Below are 10302 nucleotides of genomic sequence, written 5' to 3'. Positions count from 1 at the left end.
AAGATATATATTATTATATATTATGTATATAATCTATAATTTCCATTTTTTAATTTCAGTGCCATTGATGGTCTTTTCATGTTAGTACTTAAAGATGAAATACTACAAATTTAATTGAAGATTTCCTCTACAATTTGCACTGAGAAGTATCTAATTTTGTCCAAATAATCTTCCCTTACCCCCATCAATTTCTAAAATACAACTAATCAGATGAGATTAGCATTATCAGGAAAACTACAAAAAGGCACTTGAGGTAGTTTTTCTGCATAAATATAAAATATGCCAAGCCAGAGTCTATTCCTGCAATGCTTTTGGCTCTCCAGCATTACACACTAGAAAGCCACCTCCTTTTCTACCTTAATTTCATGGCATATTTAGAAAAATTTATAGAAGATTGATGCCTCCAAAACAGAAAAAGTTTGAATTCTAACTTAAAACTTTAGAATTCACTCTTTCTTTTTTGTATTCATTTGTTTACACATTAATCACACTAATGCTATGTACAAGGCATTCTGCTAAGAGCTAAGAATAAGAATATAAATACCAGATTCCTAATGCAAAAGAGGTCATCATTTACCACATGAAAATATCTAAATAACGAAAAAATTCAAGACAGTGTTATAAATGCTGCAATAGAAGATTGAACAATGCTTTAGCTGTCCTGAGGATAGAGAATATTTTAGACAATCAATTAACCAACATTTACTGTCCACCTATATGTAAGACCATTTTTCTTTTGTAACAGTGTTTACCTAAATATCTTTTCATTCTAAAGCTTTTCTGAGTATATTAGAAAAGTATAGTTCATTGGTTAAGAGCACATGTTCTGGTGCCTAACTGCCTATGTTCAAATCCTTTTTCTGCTCTTTGCTGAGTGATCTTGAACTTGACCTCTTAATTTCGTTATCTACAAAATGTGGATATTAATAATATCTGACCCATAAGATTGTGACGAGAATTAATATACATGAAGCACTTAGGACAATGTCTGACATGGAGTCATTATCTTCCTGTATTCACTTCTATTATGTCATCTTTAGTGGCTTCAATTTAAAAGATCTCATCAGGCATTTTCTCTTTGTCTTTAGTTCCAGACATCCAACCTTTTTGCTTAGGGTAGGCTTTCATGGCATACCATGCAGTCTGTCAACTGTACTCACTCATTCATGACTTAGGTTTCATTTAGATATCTCCAGGATGAGGGGAAGCAGTCATAATCTGAAAAGAGCTTCAATCCAGTTATACTTTAATAAGCATCAGACTTATTTCTGGGATATATTATCAAATATAATCTCTTTTGTAGAAGGAAAATAATAAAATAAAGAAGAATTCAGAATAAAACACACATACACACACACACACACACACACGTGATTTAAATTTTGAATACCTTTTCAAGAAACTTCATGGTACAGACATTATAAATGCAACATTTTAAAAAAATCTAGCACTTTAATCTCTCCCAGGGGAGATGTTGCTGTTTAATTCTACTCCTTGGCAAAATTGACTATAAACCATTTTTATTGGGGGAGGAGCAATAGAGTTTCCAGATTTAGCAAATAAAACTACAGGACACCCAGTTAAATTTGAATTTCAGATAAAGAACGAGTACTTTTTAAGAGTAATTATATCCCATGAGATATTTGGAACATATTTATGTAAAATTTTTACTCATTGTTTATCTGAAATTCAAATGTACCTGGGCATCATATGTTTTATTTGGCAACCCTAGGGGAGAATCACACCAAATCTGTTGTAGGAATGCCTTCACTTTTGTTAGATTGCTTTGTCCTTGCTTGCCTCTACCCTTCCTACTCCAACTCTTTAGAAATATCCCTAGAAAAGCATTCATGCATAATCATTGTTTTAAACATCTAAATTTAATGAAGAAAATGACATAGCCACACCCATAATCCAAGTCTATCATACCTGTCATTCTCCTCTGGCCCTTACCTCTAGCTTCTATGACCTCCCCAATCCACCCCATTTCTTTCTGCCCTTTGCTTCCTTTTGGAAGCTTTCTTTTCATGACTGCTTTTCTTTCTTGGACAGCATGGCATCTCATTTGTTCAGATTAGGTGCTGGAGTACAGGGACAGAAAACAAATATGAAAAAAAAGCCTATTGAGCCTAGAAATATGTCCATCATTTCAACTATTCTCTTGTATTGTCCTCATCATCATTAATTTGTCCTTCCATTGTCCCCAACTGATGACATGCGAACACTAGATCAATCCAAAAGTCCTCTTTTGTTTTTTTTCCTGGAATCTGAGCATTATAGCAAGAACCATTATTATGTTTGGTGCCACTATAAATTGATAGTTTTCAAACGGAAATGTATATTCAGCATTGTGCAGAAATATTCTATTATTTTTTGTAACCAGCTTTCTCTCCCATTGTCCAGATGGGCTATTTCAAAAAAAAAAAAATTTTTTTTTCATTTCAAAACTTTCTAACTCCAGGCTTCACCCTTCACTCTTAATAAATAACTTCCCCTTAAACTTGCAGAGAAAATAGAAAATAGGGACCATCACACAAGATCTTCCACAGCTTCCTTAAATCCCATGTTCAATTTGTCTGAACTCATTCTTCCCCGATGTTTACGATGGAAAAGGTACTATGTCTCTTGCCTAGATTTATGTTACAAACATGCCTGTTCCCTCAAGAACCCTGCATATCTCTTTAACTACAGCCTTACAGCCTTCCTCCTCTTCAAACTCAAGCATTTTGAAAAACACAAAAAAGAGATGTAGAATGACCATTTATAAGTCCTCGTTTAACCAGTAACCATTCTGCATGTTAAAAATCTGCTTTTGGTCTTTAAAATGAAACTGTTTTCAAAAAGATTCTCATTGCTATCTTTGTTGCTAAACCTAATGAAATCTTTTAATCTTTATCTTGCTTGATCATTCTTTTGCATTTGATAGTATAGGCCACCTCTTGAAACATTTTTTCTCTTGCATTTCTGTTATACCACATCTTCCATCTCATTCTTCTTCCTCCTTCTATCTTGTCTATGATTTCTAAATCTATAGTTCCAAACCACCTGTATTAATTTCTCTGGGCCACTCTAGCAAGTTACTACAAACTTGGTGGCTTAAAGCAACAGAAATTTATTCTCTCACAGTTTTGGAGGCTAAAAGTATGAAATTAAGGTGTCGGCAGAGCCGCTACCACCAGAGGACCAAGGGGAGAGTCCATTCCTTGTTTCTTCCAGCTTCTGGTGGCTGTTGTCATTTCTTGGTATAACAGTTAGTTTTTTTTGTCAACTTGGCCAGGATATAGTAGTCAATGATTTAATCAAACACTAATCTAGGTGTTGCTGTGAAGGTACTTTGTAGATGTGGTTAACATCTACAGTTAGTGACTCTAAGTAAAGGGGATTCTTATGCTAGCTAGTACAATATTATTTTCAAAGAGAAAAATATACTCTTTTTTTAAAAAAAATAATGGCCATGTTATCATTTATTTTATTTTTAATTTTTTATTTATTTACTTTTGGCTGCACTGGGTCTTCGTTGCTGTGCGCAGGCTTTCTCTAGTTGTGGCGAGCGGGGGCTACTCTTCGCTGCAGTGCACCAGCTTCTCATTGCGGTGACTTCTCTTGTTGCAGAGCACGGGCTCTAGACGCACGGTAGACACACGGGCTTCAGTAGCTGTGGCATGCAGGCTCAGTAGTTGTGGCTCGTGGGCTCTAGAGCGCAGGCTCAGTAGTTGTGGCGCACGGGCTTAGTTGCCCTGCGGCATGTGGGATCTTCCCGGACTAGGGATCGAACCCGTGTCCCCTGCATTGGCAGGCGGATTCTTAACCACTGCACCAGGAAAGTCCGAAAAATATACTCTTAATGTAAATGTACTTGAGAAGAAGGAAGGTGATTCCCATGTGACACTAGCTTTCCTGGAGTTCACTGATGCCTCACTGACTTCTGATTTCCTCCTGCCCTGAGGTCCTTCTCTGGCTTAGTTCATTAGTGTGCTTTCCATCTGCAGAGGGCTAGTGCAGCTAGATCTGTGCAATGAAAATCACAAAATACTGCTTAGAGAAATTATAGAAGCGTCAAATAAATAGATATATCATGTTCATGACTGCTATACATGCTAATAAAATCCCAGTAAAGAGTCTGGTAGATTTTTCAGGGGTAAATTGACAAGTTGATTTTGAAATTTTCACAAAGCAGCAATGGATATAAAAGAACCAATATAATCGTGAAGAAGTAAAATAAAGTTGGGGACCTATCAATAATTAAAATGCAGCTAATAAGACAGTCTAGTATAGGGTAAGTATAGACAAAGAGATCAATAGAACAGGATAGGGGATACAGTTGTAGACTCATACATAATCTGGTCACCTGATAGAAAACTAAAGCATCAATACTTTCAATGGAGGAAAGGCTGTTCTTATCGATAAGTAGTGCTGGACCAACTGGATATTTAAATCGGTTAGAAATGAACTTTGACCTCTAATTTATACACCAACACTTGTCATGTTATACTAAGAAATACTTCCCCACCCAAATTTAAAGCTCAATCATTGGCTGAGTGTGTCTGGCTTTCTTATCTTTTAGCATGAATTTCTCTGGGAAGTTTCTCAGTCCTTCGTATAGTTTAATTTCCAAAGATCTGTTTGGCAAATTGACCAAATATACTTGTTTCTGCCTGAATCCAGCAGTGGATGTAGGTTAGTCTCAAGCCAGATTTTTCATCAAATACAATAGAATATATGCTTCCTGGATAGAGTGGTGGCTCTTCTCAAACTTAACTTTGTATTAGAATCACCTAAGGGGCTTAGAAGACAACATAAAAGAAAAGTTTTAGGACCTGGGGTTAGGCAAAATTTTTAGACATGACACCAAAAACACAATTCATAAAAGAAAAAAAATGATAGATGGGACTTCATCAAAATTAAAAGCTTTTGCTCTGTACAAGAAACTCTTAAGGGGATGAAAAGACAAGCTACAACCTGGGAGAAAATGCAAGTCATATATCCAGAGTATATGAAGAATTCTTAACATTCAACATTAATAAAATAAACTAATTTTGAAAATAATCAAAAGTTTGGACATTCACCAAAGAGGTTATAAGGATGGCAAATCAATATATTTTAAAAATGTTCAACATCATTAGCCATAAGAGAAATGTAAAGTTAAACCATAATGAGATACAACTACACACAAAAACAAAACATATTGACAACATCAAGTGCTGAAGAGGATGCAGAGCAAATAGAACTCTCATACTTTGCTATTGGTGATGAAAATATGTAAAACACTTGGGCAGTTTTTAATAAGGTTAAACATATATGTACCATGACTCAGCAACTCTCACTTGTTGGAGGAATGAAAGCTATGTTCACAAAAAAAACCCTGTACACAAATGCTTATATAGCAGTCTCTCCAAAACCGAAAACAGCCCAAAGTTTTTCAGTGAATGAATGGATAAACTGTGATACATCTGTGCAATGAAATACCACTCAGCAATAGAAAGGAACAAGCTATTGATTCACGCCACAATTTGGATGAATCTCAAATGCATTATGCTGAGGAAAAGAAGCCAGTTTCAAAAGGTTGTATACTATGTGATTCCATTTATACGACATTCTCAAAAAGATAAATCTATAAACATGGAAAACAGATTAATGGTTACCAAGGGTTAGGAGTACGGGGAGGTATGGCTAAAAAGTAATGGCATGAGGGAGATGTTTGAGGTAATAGAAGGAACTCTCTCCATATTCTAATAATCGTGGTGGTTACTTGAATCTATACAAGTGCTAAAATTCATAGAACTGTACATGGAAAAAAAGTCAATTTGACTACATGATAATTTAAAAGGTAAAATTAATAATTAAAAAACCTAAAAACTCCACATGCTTACAAGTTATAAGGATCCAGATGAGTTTGTCAGGCTCTAGCTATACGAGCTCATTAGACAGTATCATTAGACATATTCTCTCTTTCTTTCTTCACTTCACAGTTAAAATCTAACCAGGCCTCTATATCAATGTGTTAAAAATTATTTGTGTGTAAAAGTGTTTATTTTCTTTGCTTTGTGTTGGCTTCATTTTAAGACAAGTTCTCCCTATAAGATGGAAAAAATGACCACCAGTAATTCCAGGTTTACATTTGCCCCACAAACAAAAAGAAATGTTCACTTTCCCAGGACATAAACGATTTCCACTGGCAAAGCTTATGTCCCATGTCCATTCCCGGATGCATCATTTTGGCCAGGAGATGGAATTCCATCTTTGTCCACGTCTGCTGTTGGGCCAAGGTTAGGGGCTGCCTCATTTACTTCTAGATAAGAATGAAGTGAGTGTAGTTAACCAAGGCATGCTGGACAGACAGAAACATATATCATCTACGGTGGACTTAGCGCTGGGAAAGATATTTAACTAATCTTTGTCTCAATTTGTCTATGAAGAAAGGGGATAATGATAGTACATTTTAAAAGCAATGACAGCATCTACCCACAAGTGAGCTGGATCACAGGCTGCTGCTCTGTTTCTCTCAGCCATTTTTACAGGATGTTAACTATGGTTGAAGAGAATGAAGAAACAGTGCCATAGTACCTGCATTTCACACTTGTAAAAACGTAGAATGCTGGGACTGAAAGGGTCCATGAGAAGTCTTCTTTCCCATCTTTCTGATTTCAGGAAGGACTATACCTGTGTATTCCTAAAGGAAAGAAAAAAATACATATATATGTTTATGATTTTCATGGAATAATATTCTATTACAACACATCCTCAGGAATGTCAGAAATGTCTTAAATTCGACTAAGTCTTTCAGGTTATTGCGTTCATGAAATAATATGAAAGCTCAGGTCCCATTAGTATTATTCTTTCTTTATTAATAATTTTTTAAAGGAGTAAAGGAGCTGATCTTCACTCTATTTCAAATGTCATTATAGATAATATTGAAAAGTCTTTAAGTCATAAAATCCTTCAGGAATCATTTGTTCTTCATATACCAAATTCTTGTTCCACTAAACTTTATGTTTCACTTTTAATCCTTTAAATCTTCTTTTTTTTTTTTGAACCCTTCAGAAATTCTGAACAACCCCTTTCAGGACAGAGGGAATGTGAGCTCTATAGATTTTCTCACTGACAACTAAAAACCCAGAAATGTCTTCAAAAGAGGAAACGAGCACAGGACCTGGAGATGAGGTTATTCCAGGATTCTGAGGGAGTCCCAACACTTTCCAGACCATCTGGTCTATATCTAATTGCTAATGGATTGAACGGACTTTTTTCATCCATAAATATAGCCTAAAGGGGAATTAAGCTGGATTTTTGAGAAAGCCTGGCACAAAAGAGCTGTTGTCAAAGAAAGCTAAAGAGGATAGTGATAATGTCAGTACATCAAATTGCAGAAAATACTATTTTCATTTCCTGATGGAGGGGAAATATAGAGCTGCTTATGTGAAGCATTTTCAAATTTATTCCCTCCTCCCTATAAGTCAGCCTCACTAATTAGAATCAATTTAATTTCTCCAACTCCTTTTAAAGAATGAATGCCAGCCAGTAGTCTATTTTTTTTTCTTCCTGAAAAAATGATACTGTAGCTTTAATTGTGCATGGAGCTAAAAAGGTTGCCATGGAGATGAAAATCTGTGTTGGGGCTGCTCCACTTCTCTGGCCTTGTTCTGAGCCTGAAGTGGAAGGTTCTGTTGTTAAAAGAACAGAATTTTAATTTCTGCCAATAAAACCTGTTTACTTTTTAATGCAATTTTGTTCCTGTTGCTATCTTTTGTTTCATAAGAACAGTCAAGGTGCTCAAAATGACAATAATGAGAACGTTTTAGACTATTCGGTTTGTGATTGCTGGAGAGCCAGCCTCAAAAATGCGTCCCAACAGGCTCTGACGTTCAGTACAGGCTGCTGCCATAGTTTGGAAATGTTTGCCACCTAGTGGCGGAAGTTGAGAAATGCCGAAAGATGCGATAAACATTTCACGTTTTGGAAATTATGAAGCAAAAAGAAAAGAGAATAACTGTTCCCCAAAATAGATTCTTCCAAGGAATTATTTAATAGATTTTACGATCACTATTTCTACCTCTCGCACCTCTTTATGCTGTTGTCTGGAATACGTTTAAGAGTCAGCTCAAATGTTAATTACTCAATGCGAGGCTCCACAATTCCTTCCTTCTCGGTCCTCCTCAATCAGAATTAATTATTGCACTCCCACAGCATTTTGTTCTTGCCCCTATTACAATACCGATAACATTATATTTAGGGGTTTGCGTGTGTGTCCATCTTCTGACAGATTCAGTAGTTCCTTGAGTGAAAAATGCTTTAACACTTTGTGATTTCTCTGTACCTATGGCGATAGTAGGGATATAGCAGGTTCCCAGTAAATGTTTACTAAATTGATTAATTGCCTCTACCCTCAGCCTCTTCTTGAACCATACTCCTCCTTACTCTCTTTATTCTATTGACTTTTTTTAGCGCCTCAGAAGAGGGGATGTCCTGCTACAAGCCCTTTGCACACTGGTTTCCTTTGCCTGGAATAATATTCTTTCCTCCTCTTTGACCTGATTGACACTTACTCATCCTAAGGCTCTCAATTCAGAAATTTCCTCTGGAAGGAAGCTTTCCTCTATCCCCTGATCCGTTGATTCTCTTTATGAGACACTCCCATTGTCTAATATTCTTAGTCCTTTTCACAGTTGTGATTTTATATTATCTGGGCAACTATTTAACTCATGTCTGCCTCCCCCAATATGTATGGAAGGGCTTTGAAAGCTGTAACCACACCTGCTTTGGTTCACTGTGGTTATCTCTAGTGCTGAAAAAAATCAGGCTTAATTGTTAAATATAATTAAATTGAATATTTGCTCATGATTACATTTTTTGTATTTATTTTTATTGAGATATAATTGACATATAGCACTGTGTAAGTTTAAGGTGTAAAATGTAATAGTTTGATACATTTCTATATTGCAATATGATTACTACCTTGGCGTTAGCTAGCACCTCTATCACATGTGTCATTTCTTTTTTTGTGGTGGGAACGATTAAGATCTAGTCTCTTAGCAACTTTGAAATTTATAACACTATTTTTGTTATAATGACTATGCTGTGCATTAGATCTCCAGGACTTATTTATCTGCTGGTTGCCTGTTTGTACCTTTAAATAACATCTCTCCACTTCGTCCCAGCTTCCCCTTCCACCCCGGCCCCACCTCGTGTCCTCAAGTCCATTCTCTACGTCTGTGTCTTTATTCCTGTCCTGCCACGAGGTTCAACAGAACCATTGTTTTTTAGATTCCATATATAGGTGTTAGCATAAGGAATTTTTTTTCTCTTTCTGACTTACTTCACTCTGTATGACAGTCTCTAGTTCCATCCACATCTCTACAAATGACCCAATTTCATTCCTTTTTATGGCTGAGTAATATTCCACTGTATATATGTGCCACATCTTCTTTATCCATTCATCTGTCGATGGACATTTAGGTTGCTTCCATGTCCTGCCTATTGTAGATAGTGCTGCAGTCAACATTGTGGTACATGACTCTTTTTGAATTATGGTTTTCTCAGGGTAAGTGAGGGAGTAGCATTGACATATATACACTACAAAATGTAAAATAGATGGCTAGTGGGGAGCAGCTGCATAGCACAGGGAGATCAGCTCGGTGCTTTGTGACCACCTAGAGAGGTGGGATAGGGAGGGTGGGAGGGAGGCTCAAGAGGGAGGGGTTATGGGGATATATGTATACATATAGCTAATTCACTCTGTTATACAGCAGAAACTAACATAACATTGTAAAGTAATTATACTTCAATAAAGATGTAAAAAAAAAGTACATCAAGGTACTATGGACCTACTGTGTGTCATCCTTAGCACTAGGTAATGAAGATACAAACAGAAATAGTCATGGTCCTGGTTCTGATATTTTAAATGTTGATTAGCATTTAATCAGCATTTAAAATATGCATGATTCATCATAAGACTTTTCACTGAGCCTGTGAAAGGGTCCAGATCTGGGCTGTCTAGTATGGTAACCACATCACACTGGATTTCAAACATCTGTTAAGACAGAGAGATTGTAAACTATCTTGTCTATCTTTAAATGGCAATATTTGTGATATTAAAATAATGGACACAGAAAAAAAAAAATCTCTCCAATCCCCGCCCCCACCCCTGGCCCCTGGTAACCACCATTCTACTCTCTGTTTTTACAGATTTGGCTTTTTATGAGTCCACATCTTAGTGATATCATGCAGTATTTGTCTTTTTCCCTCTGACTTATCTCACTTAGCATAATGCCCTCAAGATTCATCCCATGATCACATTTTTAAATG

This window comes from Balaenoptera musculus, chromosome 1, assembly GCF_009873245.2.
Source record: "Balaenoptera musculus isolate JJ_BM4_2016_0621 chromosome 1, mBalMus1.pri.v3, whole genome shotgun sequence".
NCBI lineage: Eukaryota > Metazoa > Chordata > Mammalia > Artiodactyla > Balaenopteridae > Balaenoptera > Balaenoptera musculus.
The sequence above is the reverse complement of the archived record's forward strand: the minus strand, read 5'-3'. Positions refer to the sequence as shown.